Source organism: Euprymna scolopes, chromosome 11 (genome assembly GCF_053919585.1).
Source record: "Euprymna scolopes isolate OS-2025 chromosome 11, ASM5391958v1, whole genome shotgun sequence".
In the NCBI taxonomy this organism is placed as follows: Eukaryota; Metazoa; Mollusca; class Cephalopoda; order Sepiida; family Sepiolidae; genus Euprymna; species Euprymna scolopes.
The window spans coordinates 14,119,474-14,132,287 of record NC_136492.1 but is presented as its reverse complement, the minus strand read 5'-3'; positions in this window follow the sequence as shown (position 1 = coordinate 14,132,287).

Genomic DNA, 12,814 nt, shown 5'->3' with positions numbered 1-12,814 from the left:
AATTGATATTATAACTTGGATTTAAAAAGTAAAATTCTTAATGCTGCAATATTTTAAGGTATAAATTTATTATATTTTTACGTAGAATATCTTGTCCTTTTATTTTCCAGTTTTAACAACTAGTCATTTACTTTTCCATGTTTAAGCATAACCATATTACTTCTCATGCTCGCATTTTTATATTGTAATCCATGATTTTTCCAGGCTTGTTCTTTGTTTAATTTCATTCTTATTTTTTGCCTCCTATAAACATAACATACACATATGTAATAACAATGTACGGCTCTCGTCTGCTTTCAATAAAATCCCTCAATCATCTCCCTTTCATGTTTTAATTTTGTCTATTTCATGTGTTACTTCTCTTTTTGCATGAGAGGTGAATTGGTAGCAACAGTAGTCGCCGAAGCGACGTGGTTGTTATGTAAATCAGTTATAAAAACGTCGCTCACCTTCTTACGTTTTTCTTTTTTATGAATTTGCCCACCAGTAAATTCATCATTTTTGTTTTATTGAACGAAAATTGAAAATTTTTTTCACAATATAGATGAGAAGGTTATCTATAAACTATAATGCTTGTTTGAAATTTGGTCGAAACATGAGTGAGCGGTGAAGCTTTAAAGCAGTTCTTAATGACTAAAACTGCAAGTTAATCATATATTCACACATTACCGTGTTTGAATGATATCTGTTTTGTTGTCGTTAAGAAAACAGTTATGTTGTATTGTTGCTGGGTTTGAGTGTGTATTAGCCTTGGGACGATGAAGCGGGAATCGGGAAAAAAAACAGAAGTTTTTGAGGTATCAGAGTTAGTATCAGAATTGTAAAAATTATAGTCTAATTTCCGATTCCAAACCGATTCTTTTAAACGTTAAAGAAAAAATGAAACAAACACAAATTGTTTTTTATTAATTTATTAGAAGTTGTTCCTTTACAACATAAGAATGAGAAAGGCCACAGAATGGGTTATAAATCTTATGAACAGATTTAATATTTGTCAGCAGAGTTTAATTTATTTTATTTATTGGTCATGTATTGAGAGATAATTGCCTATTGCCTTTGACATCGTTTCACATCTAATCGCTAAAATGTCTATCTGCCCTCATCCGAGGGATTTCATATGGTTATTAAAAAGCTTTAAATGCGCTGGGCTGGTAAAGGGGGGGGTCTAATTTCGTTGGTGGCATCTGTACATTGGGGTGTCTGTCAACGGCTTCTTCTGAAATAATTAAATTTTATGGCACCTCTTTGGACACAGAAATGTTAAGTAATTTTTACCACTAATTATAAGGCCGATCAGCAAAATCATAAAATCACATGTAATTGCTATATTTTTCGTATTACCACCCGTACTTAGGGTTAGTAGTTGGAGGGGAGCGTTGTTTTTATGACTTTTAAAAATACTGTATATGAATAGGATAGCGAGTGAGTTATTAATTTTGTGTGTCACGATTGCATCCGAATGACTGTTGTTTTATTGTTATGGATTTCCATTTTTTATAATAAATAATTTCACCTGTCGGGGTGAGTGTCAAAAACGGATCCTTGACGTTTACTACTACCCTGTCTCCCTGCAGTCGAAGCCGCTAGGAAAGACATCCCATCATAACGAACATAATGGGGTATTATCCCGCATAGTCGGGAGATTCTATTTTTAAACGATGCTGCTAGGAACTGACGAATCGAATTAATTCACGTTTCGGGCCACTTGGCCTTCGGGACAAGATCAAAGTGTAGTATCTGTTCCGGCAGATACTGCAAGCTATGACTAGCTATGACTAGCAAAGACCAGATGTGGGGGCAACCCCACATGCCTGACCTTTAACCAGCTCCCATTTCCCACCTCTCGGGAGCTGGTCCCCTTTTCCCTTCCCCCTCCCTTCACTCCTCACATTAAAAATTGGCCTTGTGCCTAATTTGCTCGGTGGGGGAGCAAATAAATACCATCTGTTCCGGCAGATACTGCACTTAAGATAATTTGTACCAGTCAATGGAGGGGAAACCCTCTATACTGGGACAATTATTATTTTTGGTAACCAGAGTGACCCCTTTTAGGGGAGCTGGTTTTTACCTCACATTAAAAACGGCCTTGTGCCTAATTTGCTCAGTGGGGGAGCAAATAAATACCATCTGTTCCGGCAGATGCTGCACTTAAGATAATTTGTACCAGTCAATGGAGGGGAAACCCTCTATACTGGGACAATTATTATTTTTGGTAACCAGAGTGTCCCCTTTTTGCCTACTTTTAGGGGAGCTGGTTTTTACCTCACATTAAAAACGGCCTTGTGCCTAATTTGCTCAGTGGGGGAGCAAATAAATACCATCTGTTCCGGCAGATGCTGCAAGCTATGACTAGCTATGACTAGCAAAGACCAGATGTGGGGGCAACCCCACATGCCTGACCTTTAACCAGCTCCCATTTCCCACCTCTCGGGAGCTGGTCCCCTTTTTCCCTTCCCCCTCCCTTCACTCCTCACATTAAAAATTGGCCTTGTGCCTAATTTGCTCGGTGGGGGAGCAAATAAATACCATCTGTTCCGGCAGATACTGCAAGCTATGACTAGCTATGACTAGCAAAGACCAGATGTGGGGGCAACCCCACATGCCTGACCTTTAACCAGCTCCCACTTCCCACCTCTCGGGAGCTGGTCCCCTTTTTCCCTTCCCCCTCCCTTCACTCCTCACATTAAAAATCGGCCTTGTGCCTAATTTGCTCGGTGGGGGAGCAAATAAATACCATCTGTTCTTCAGATGCTGCAAGCTATGACTAGCAAAGACCAGCTATGACTAGCAAAGGCCAGATGTGGGGGCAACCCCACATGCCTGACCTTTAACCAGCTCCCATTTCCCACCTCTTGAGAGCTGGTCCCCTTTTTCCCTTCCCCCTCCCTTCACTCCTCACATTAAAAATCGGCCTTGTGCCTAATTTGCTCGGTGGGGGAGCAAATAAATACCATCTGTTCTTCAGATGCTGCACTTCAATTTCTTGTTCTCTGTCAGTGGAGGAGAAATCCTTCAGGACTGAGACAATTTTTATATTTGCTCCTTTTCTCCAAATTTAAAAACGACCCTGGTGTCTAACTCTGTCCTGTGGGGAGGCATTGTAAATAGGAACTAATCAGAAACCAGAATTGCTTCATAAATATTAAACCTTTTCTGTAGCAATTTCGCATGTTTTTTTTTCCGTGTCAACACGGGAAGAATCTTTTGCTCTGTGGATTCCAACTCGAGAACTGTCTACTGTAAACCAGTCACCTCCAAGGACTTGTGTAGATATTATGGATAGATACAGAAATAGATAGATAACTAGATCGAAAGATATATCAATAACACACATAGATATATAGATAGATCGAAAGGCAGATAAATAATTTCTTGCATTTCAAACTACATAACACACACATACACACACACACACATACACACACACACACACACACATATATATATATATATATTTAATATGATCTAAATTACTTAATTTCTTAAAGACATTTGCAGCAAATTCATTTCAATAAGTAATTCACTTAAATTGGACGTAACTTTTGCTTACCTTAATAAGACGCATCTTAGTTACTCCAAACATGCCCCCCACCAATCCGCGTAAATCCTTAACGTGCCAAACCCCATATGACATCACAGCAACCAGACGACTAAATCGTAATAATTACTCACCTGTTTCATTTGTATTTCCCTTTTCTCGTTAAGCAGTTAACTACCCCTCTTCCTCTCTCCATATACCCCTTCCCCCCTCTCTCCCTCTCTTCGTATACCAGAAATCCGTGTCGTGTCTATTTAAAGTTTGTTTAAATTAAACTTACCCCTGTTTGATGTGTTTTTTTTAGTTATTAAATCTTAAAAATTAAACGTTGTTAGATAAAAATTGAGATCCCCCCCCTTTTTCACTTCGTCTTCTTCTAATATCGTCTTTCCAAATCATAATAAGCACTTCTGTTCAAGTCTGACGAAGTTGCTGGATCGTTAATACGATTCAGTAACCGAAACATGTGTAACTAAACAGAGAAAACGGTAATAAAATAAAAAAATATATATATTTGCTCTGCAATAGTATTGAGCACCTTCTTCAAGTTTTTACTGTTTACCAGTTTGCTATATATATATATATATATATATATGGTAAAAATGGTAATTAGTAAAAACCTGAAGAGAGTGCTCAATATTATTGCAGAGCAAATATGTATTTTATTCATTTAGTTATTTATTTTATTTATTTTTTTTATTATTACCGTTTTATCTGTAATAATAAAACGGTAACCAAAATAAAACACACACATATATATATATATATATATATATATATATATATATATATATATATATATACTAGCAGGTATCCTAGCAATGCCAGGTCGTAAAATACGCTTAAATATATTTTAATTAATGCTGATTTCGTATTTATTATTATGTCATATTGGACCCAATATACAGTAACGATTGAAAAACATTTTTAAAAATGATTCGTGCGGCACCATCGAAACCAAAACGTCTAGCTAAAGGTTTACTTTATTCCTTTTACGTTAATGCCTGTGCTATGAAGACACGTTTGCTGTAAGGCTAAAATTAAATCATGTAATAATAGCTATTACGTTACGCATGCAAATTCGTAATGCCATCATTCGACCATCACCTGACAATTCCATTTTTAAAAATTTTCCCCTTTTACATTATTCTCCTGGCTAAAACCATAATATAAAGTCTCATATGGTCTATATACTCTATATATTAAGTTTAATATCGGTAGACCAAAAATAACCTGACAGATATTTATTTAAACAAATATATATACGTATACATAAATATATATGGAAAAAAAGTTTGTGATTACTAGAGCCATATTTATGCAAAATATTACGCGAGTATGTAAAATGTCTACATGAATATAATTATACGTAACAGTTAACTAAATATGATAATCCAATAAGAAAACCGAAAAACCTTATTGGAAATTAATTAAAATGAATTTGTAAAAAGAAACATGCAAATTAGCTAGATCTGTTTCAGATAAATGCGTTTTTACAAGGGAGATAATTTAGATATGTCTAAAATTCAGGTCTACAGCAAAAGGCACGAGATAGAATATTCATGGATATTCTAGAGTTCTTATGAAAATAAGGGGGTATTGAGATACTAAGAAGTCAGTTAGAAGAGCCGTGCGTTACAATCGGGTCAGAAATTGTAATAAAAACTTGAATTGTCACTGAATTACTTTTCATTAGTCTTACTTAATTTTAGATAGTTTTATTGCTATTATATAATATTTATTTATTAATCCGGTGTGTATTATAATTTGGTTATATTACTTTTTTTAAAATTAAAGCATAATATGAACAATAGTTTTATATATCAATAACGTGAGTTAAATTATATTTATGTCTAAGATACGTTTCTAATAGTTATTATTCCATAATCAAATGAGGTATAGTTTGTTTGAACAGTTACATGAAATTTAGCTTAAATTTGCAGTTTTTGAAAAAATTGCAAGTGCGGACTTTCTTGTTGCCGGCAAAGTAGTTGGCAGCTATAATAATAATAATAATAATAAGGTAAAACTATACAAACACCGTGACAGCGAATTAACCCTAACCCTAACACTAACCCTAACCCCAACCCTAACCCTAACCCTAACTCTAAACCTAACCCTAACCCTAACCCTAAACCCTAACCCTAAACCCTAACCCTAACCCTAACCCTAATCCTAACCCTAACCCTAACGCTGTCACGGTGTTTGTATAATAATACCAATAATAATAATAATAATAATAATAATAATGTCATTCATTTTTATTTAGTTAGCAGCTATCAAATAATAATGATAATCTCGTTCATCATATTCCGTCTGTGTTTCTTTATAATGCAAGAACCCAAGTTTGCCCAGTAAATAAAACGTTGTTTAATAAATCGTTATTTTTTTTCATTTTTTTTTTCATTTCCATTCATGAAACATGAGTATAAATATCACTAAAACAACCGCTGGGTCATAAGCTTCATTTCGGTATCTTACTTGCCTGGGTGGGTTGTCGGTAGGCTGAGATAAACCGCGGCAGACACACACACACATACACAGGAAGTAAATCGAACTTACTAAGGGAGATAATAACTTCCGGTGAATACCGAAAAAATATCCAGTAAATAAAACTTTGTTTAGTAAATCGTTATTTTTTTTTGCATTTTTTTGCATTTCTATTGACCAAATATGAATATAATTACCACTAAAACATCCGCTGGGTCATAAGCTTCATTTTGGTACCTTACTTGCGTGGGTGGATTGCCTGTAGGCTGAGATAAACCACGTCACACACAGACAGACATTAGGAAAATTTATAATAAGATCACGGCGGCTGATATTAAGACTTGATGATATATGCTCTTGAAAACAATATCTGATTGATGATTTGTTTTAAATATGCAAACGAAGAAATGATTACCAACGATTGTAAATGGTGCGTGTTCTTTCACCGTAAATTGAAATCATTATTGAGAAAAAAAATTAAAATAGAATGGTGAGATATACGGAGACTTGCACAGAGAATTATTCGACATATATTCGAAAGCTCTACCACTAAGCTATGTATACAGGCTATAAAAAAAACCTGTTTTTCTTTTCAGAAAAAATAATTTGCTGAAATTTTATTAACTTTATTGGCCGGTGTAACATAAAATATTTCCCTGTAATAATTATTCTTTTCATCTGTAGGATTAAAAAGACTTTTCGATTCTTGTGACTTGTCGGATGACTTTCTGTACGATGCATATCTAAGAACACTGTCAGATATAGAAATAATCTTCGTGCGGAATTTGCAAAGGATAGGCTCAGCCGTTTCAGAATATTTGAGGAAAAATACTCACACACGGAAAAATGGTTTAATATAATTCTAGTTACACACACACACACACACACATACACACACACACACGCATATATATATATATATATATATATATATATATATATATATATAAAGTGATGGCTGTGTAGTTTCAACGAGAGAAAAAATGTATATTTAAAAGAGTGTAGCAAAAAAAACAAAAAAAAAAACAACGCACGCACACGCACGCACACGCACGCACGCACACCGGACAACACTCGCCTTAACACTCGGGCAAAAACAAAGAAAGTCATTAAAAAAACACAAAAGATATTCACCAAATAAACCAAAAGCTCCCTCCCTACTAAATGAACTTAACTCTGATTGAACTCTATAGCAACACACTAACCATTGGTGACAAAATGTCTGAGATTGGCATTTCTCTGAAAAACGCATTACATTTTGTCGGAGTTAAAATGTTCTCCAAAATAACATTTCTAACTTTTACTTAAAAATAAACAAACTTTATATAAAAATATCAGCCTACAGTCAATCCACCCAAGCAAGTAAGGTACCAAAATGAAGCTTATCACCCAGATAATCAGATTATCAATCAGATATTGTTTTCCAGAGCATATATCGTCAAGTCTAAATATCTTATTATAGATTTTCCTAATGTCTGTCTGTCTGTGTATGTGTGAGGTGGGTTATCTCAGCCTACAGGCAATCCACCCAGGCAAGTAAGGTACCAAGATGAAACTTATGACCCAGCGGTTGTTTTAGTGGTTATTATATTCATGTTTGGTCTATGGAAATGCAAAGAAATGCAAAAAAAAAAAAAAATTAAATCAAATATCAAGGCTTGAAACGCCTTATAAAAATATTTTAAAATAAAATAAGGATAGCTACACTCTTTTGAATATATATATATATATATATATATATATATATATATATATATATATATATATATTGTAGTGGAGTCGCGAAAAGTGAAAGTAGGAAAACACGACGACTGGTGAGAATACGAAAAACATTTATATCAAGAACAGTGATACAGGAAGATTAGTAAGACCGTGGGGGAGTAATCTCTGTATGACATCCGGATAGCTCTCGTTGAGTGGTCTATACTTGCTGCTTACATGGCTACTGGATAAGCCCATCTTAGTGATTATAAGGGTGTCTATGTAGCCACAACCCACACACACACACACACACACATATATATATTAAGTTTATATTTTCGGGCTCAAATCACTTTATTAAGTTAGATCCAGGTTCAAGGAACCTATATCTAAAATTTAAAGTGTCTAGACTCAAAATTGTCGGAGGAGTTTGGTAGAGTTCTTAAAGGTCAAATCGTTGAAATTTGACCCCTTAACAGCCAAATTTCTGGCTGACACCCGTCACATCGATTTTCCCAAATCTCAGTGCCCGGTATTTCAAATTTCGAGTCTATAGACTAAAAATTGACAGAGTTATTGCGTAGGGAAATGTACACAGACACACAGACAGACAGACAGACACGCTCACTTTTATAGATATATAGATAGATTTACCTGACTCTTCCGAACCTACATGTGGTTTTATCTTCATTTGAATCAGAGCTAGAACCGATCGTTTGGCTATATAACGAGAAATTGTAATAGAAACCTCTTGAATTGTCAATGAATTACTTTTCATTAGTCCTACTTAATTTTAGAATAAAATTTCACGTTGTAATATTTTAATGGAATGTTGTAAAAAAATATTTTAAGGTCGATAATTCACCTTTAAATTTAAATATATATATATATATATATATATATATGCATATATATGTATACTTATATGTATACACACACATATATATATATTGTGTGTGTGAATGTGTGTATGTATATATATATATGTATATTATATATATATATATATATATATATATATATATATATATATATATATATATATATATATATATATTTACCTGACTCTTCCGAACCTACATGTGGTTTTATCTTTATGGCGAATGGCATATATGGTGCTGGCTGCAGCGACATTTGAATCAGAGCTAGAACCGATCGTTTGGCTAGATAACGAGACAGGCGAACACAGCAACATGTATTAAACTGACAGGTCAACGCACTGGGAATTTATTTTCATTGACAGAAATGAGATTAGGGAATGACTTTGTGTATAAATATTGAATTTCCTCCGTTACATCAACTTGAGAGAATCGGCGAGTTTGTGTGACTTGTATTTTGTTGATAATGAGCTGCTCTCCTGGAAAATTAACACTATCTTTATTTCTTATATTTAAACCATGTATATCTGTAAATGTTGTGTGTTTTATCCCTTACAATTAGAATTCAGTCGATACACTTGTATGGCTGTTAGCTCCAACCGTAATATCATCCTAGAAAATCTGAAGAACAATAGTGAAGCATCGAGGAAACATATAATCAGAAGGCAATTATCGTTACCGGGATTAGAAATCAATGGTAAACTGCTGATACGATAATCAAAAATTCTGAAATTAATGCTTCTTTGTCTTTATCTATCTATCTATATATCTATCTATCTATCTAACTAACTATATCTATCTATCTATCTATCTATCTATCTATCTCTCTCTCTCTCTCTCTCTATATATATATATATATATATATTAAATTGTAATTCAATGAATTAAAAAAAAAAACTCTCATTGAAATGAAATGAAGTGGTTGAGTTTCATATCAATGAATTTTTATTATTCTAAGCAAGACAAAGAATGCTTTAGAAAATTAATCTCCTTAACCTATAGGGTTTCGATGTCTACCATCTCATCAGAGGAGAGAAAATATTAGCAAATAGTTATAAAGGTATGCACCCTATTTGCTAAAGTCAGTGAGATATGGAAAGTCAAAGTTAAAATAATACATTTATCAGAAGTCCTGTTTCATATCAATGAGAGTTTTTTGAAATCCATTGAATTACAATTTAATTTATTTGCTCTATCTTGCATATCGAGCAATTCTTGTTTAGATGGGATAACTTATAGAATATTACTGCCAGTAATATTTTGTAAACCTACAATCTCACGTTTACATAACCACTGATTGTTAAATAAAAACTATTCCGAAGAATATATATATATATATATATATATATATATATATATATATATATATATATATATATATATATATATATATATACGATTGTGTAATTCTTATTTTATTATTTTATTAGCGATTCTGGACTAATTTCTTTCTTTTATTCGCTACCTGAGCGTTTATCATAAAAAAGGAATTATTTGCCCTTTGTTTATATTTTTTTGCCCACATTTTAGGACGTATTTCTTTTTTATTTTATTTAAATATTAATTATTTATTATTAATTAATAATTAATAAATAATATATATATATATATGTGACTACTTCATTTAAGCACAAAAATTAATTTAAAGCAGATATAATTAAGCACTGTTGAAGTGAATACTGAAAATTTACGCATAAAATTATATCTGCTTTAAATTAATTTTTGTGCTTGAATGAAGTAGTCATATATATATATATATATATATATATATATATATATATATATATATATATATATATATATATTATTAATTAATGATTACTGCGTACATAAAAGTAAGTCATCTTACTTTTATGCACGTAGTAATTATTAATTAATAATTACTAAATAATATATATATATATATATATATGACTACTTCGTTTAAGCACATAAATTAATTTAAAGCAGATATAATGTTATGCGTATATTTTCAGTATTTACTTCAACAGTGCTCAATTCATAGGTAGAGCAAGGTAGTAAGTAATGAAAACATATGTGGAAATTAAGCGACACAGAATATTCGGCGTTTTATTCTCGTGAGAATTCGACAGACTTATGTGAAAAATTGTGGTTATCGCCCATTTTTCTATACGCATATGCTATTGCATTTTCTAGTTAACCAATCAGCTTCCTAGCTGCCGCCAACCTCATTCTATTAAACCAATGGGCGAGCACGTACAGAACAAAGGGGCAGTTGACCTAATGTTTACCCCTCCCCTTTGTGTATGTTTATGTGAAGTGTACATGTAGGTTTGTTGTAGTAAGCTGACATACTTTCATTTTAGGTGTTGTTAGATATGTTATTTTGTGTTTTAGTCTATATTTCGCATATCATATAATTAAAAAAAAATTATATATAAAGATTTATTTTTGAATAGGTATGTGTATTTCATTTTATTTTTTATTTTATTTATTACTTTATTTATTTATTTATTTTCTTTTGTTGTTGTCAATTCTAAAATTATTTTTATCGCTGGGTGCGGTGGCAATTAGGAATCTGATTGGCTTACTTAAAATTTCAAAAGCACGTTCGCATATAAAATTGCGCGATAACCACAACTTTTAATCGTTATCTTTATAACCAGAATATACGAGGTGACTTCAATAAGTTTCCAGTCTCTTTTCTTTACGGGCATTTTGATTGGTAGTTCAAGCATGAAACTCTATCCCCATCCAAATAATCTCCTCCGGTTGCAATACACATGTTTTACCGTTCAAACTACTACTGGAAGTGCTCTTATCTTAGCCAATCACCTCGTCAAACCCTCTTTCATCTACTCAATTGTCTCATGGTTTCCTTGAGCTTAGAATATGAGTAAAATTCACAGGGAGCAATGTCTAGACTATAGGGAAAGGTAGGGAACTGTTTTGATGCCTATGATAGTGTCTTTGTTTCTGATCTTATCTGAGCACCCTTGTGACAAACTTTGCGTTAATCTTCTGCATTTTTAGTTCTTCACAAATTATTGAGTTCAGTTCTGTGCACTTATTGTGTCTGTAGACACACAACGGTCCTCATGAATGAAATTCTTGATTTGGCCAATCAACTCTGGTGTTTTGTCTTTCTTACTCATTCCAAATCTCTCACCATCCCAATAGAGGCTCTGCCGTATTTGAATCTCTTATGTAACTCAAACTTTGCGTTTATTGTGTCTATAGACACACGACGGCCCTTATCCATGAAATTCTTTATTTGGCCAATCATCTCTGATGTTCTGTCTTTCTTACTCATTCCAAATCTCTCACCATCCCAATAGAGGCTCTGCCGTATTTGAATCTCTTATGTCACTCGAACTTTGCACTTATTTTGTCTATAGACACACGACGGCCCTTATTCATGAAATTCTTTATTTGGCCAATCAAATCTGGTTTTCTGTCTTCTTTACTTCTAATATGTACAATATCTACTCACGGACTCTCTGCTTTCCTTGAATTTCTCATGCAACTGAAAAACTGATGCTCGATTCATGCAAGGTTGTCCAAAAGATACCTGGAGGATTCTATACGTTTCTGTGGCATTTTCCCCCCAGTTTAAAACAGAATTTTATTGCATAACTTTCTTCTAAAGTGTGTTCACGTCTAGATTGCATTTTTTTGAAATTCACCAGTTGTGACAGTAAAGCTTTCGTTGTGAGTATTCTAATTAGTGTTTATTTTAAACTGATATCATAAAAAAAATGGCCAGTCATCTTATTAGGAATATAGAAATAATGAATCTTCACGAATCTACGACGATTTTAAATTCCTGTACACAAAAACAAAACAACCCCTCCCCCACCAAAAAAAAACGTCCAGAAACTTATTGAAGGCAGCTCGCATATGTGGCTGAGAACCGCTTTTGAATTTCGTAAATCAATGAACATATTTTTCTCCGGGGGAAGTCGGTTAAATTCGGCTGGGGTTACTTCCGTCTTAACCGAGTGTTAAAACGCTTTTAACTACTACTACTACTACTACTACTACTACTACTACTACTCAAACTGCTACTACTAACACTAATACTACTGCTACCGTTGTTTTTACTACTACTGACACTACTCCTAAATGCAATAATAATTATATAATGGCCATTATGACAATAATAAAAAAAAATAATTATCAAATAACCATAATTCATTTTTTTTCTTTCAGTTCTGCGTCTCTTACCCTCTTTTTTTCATTGTTT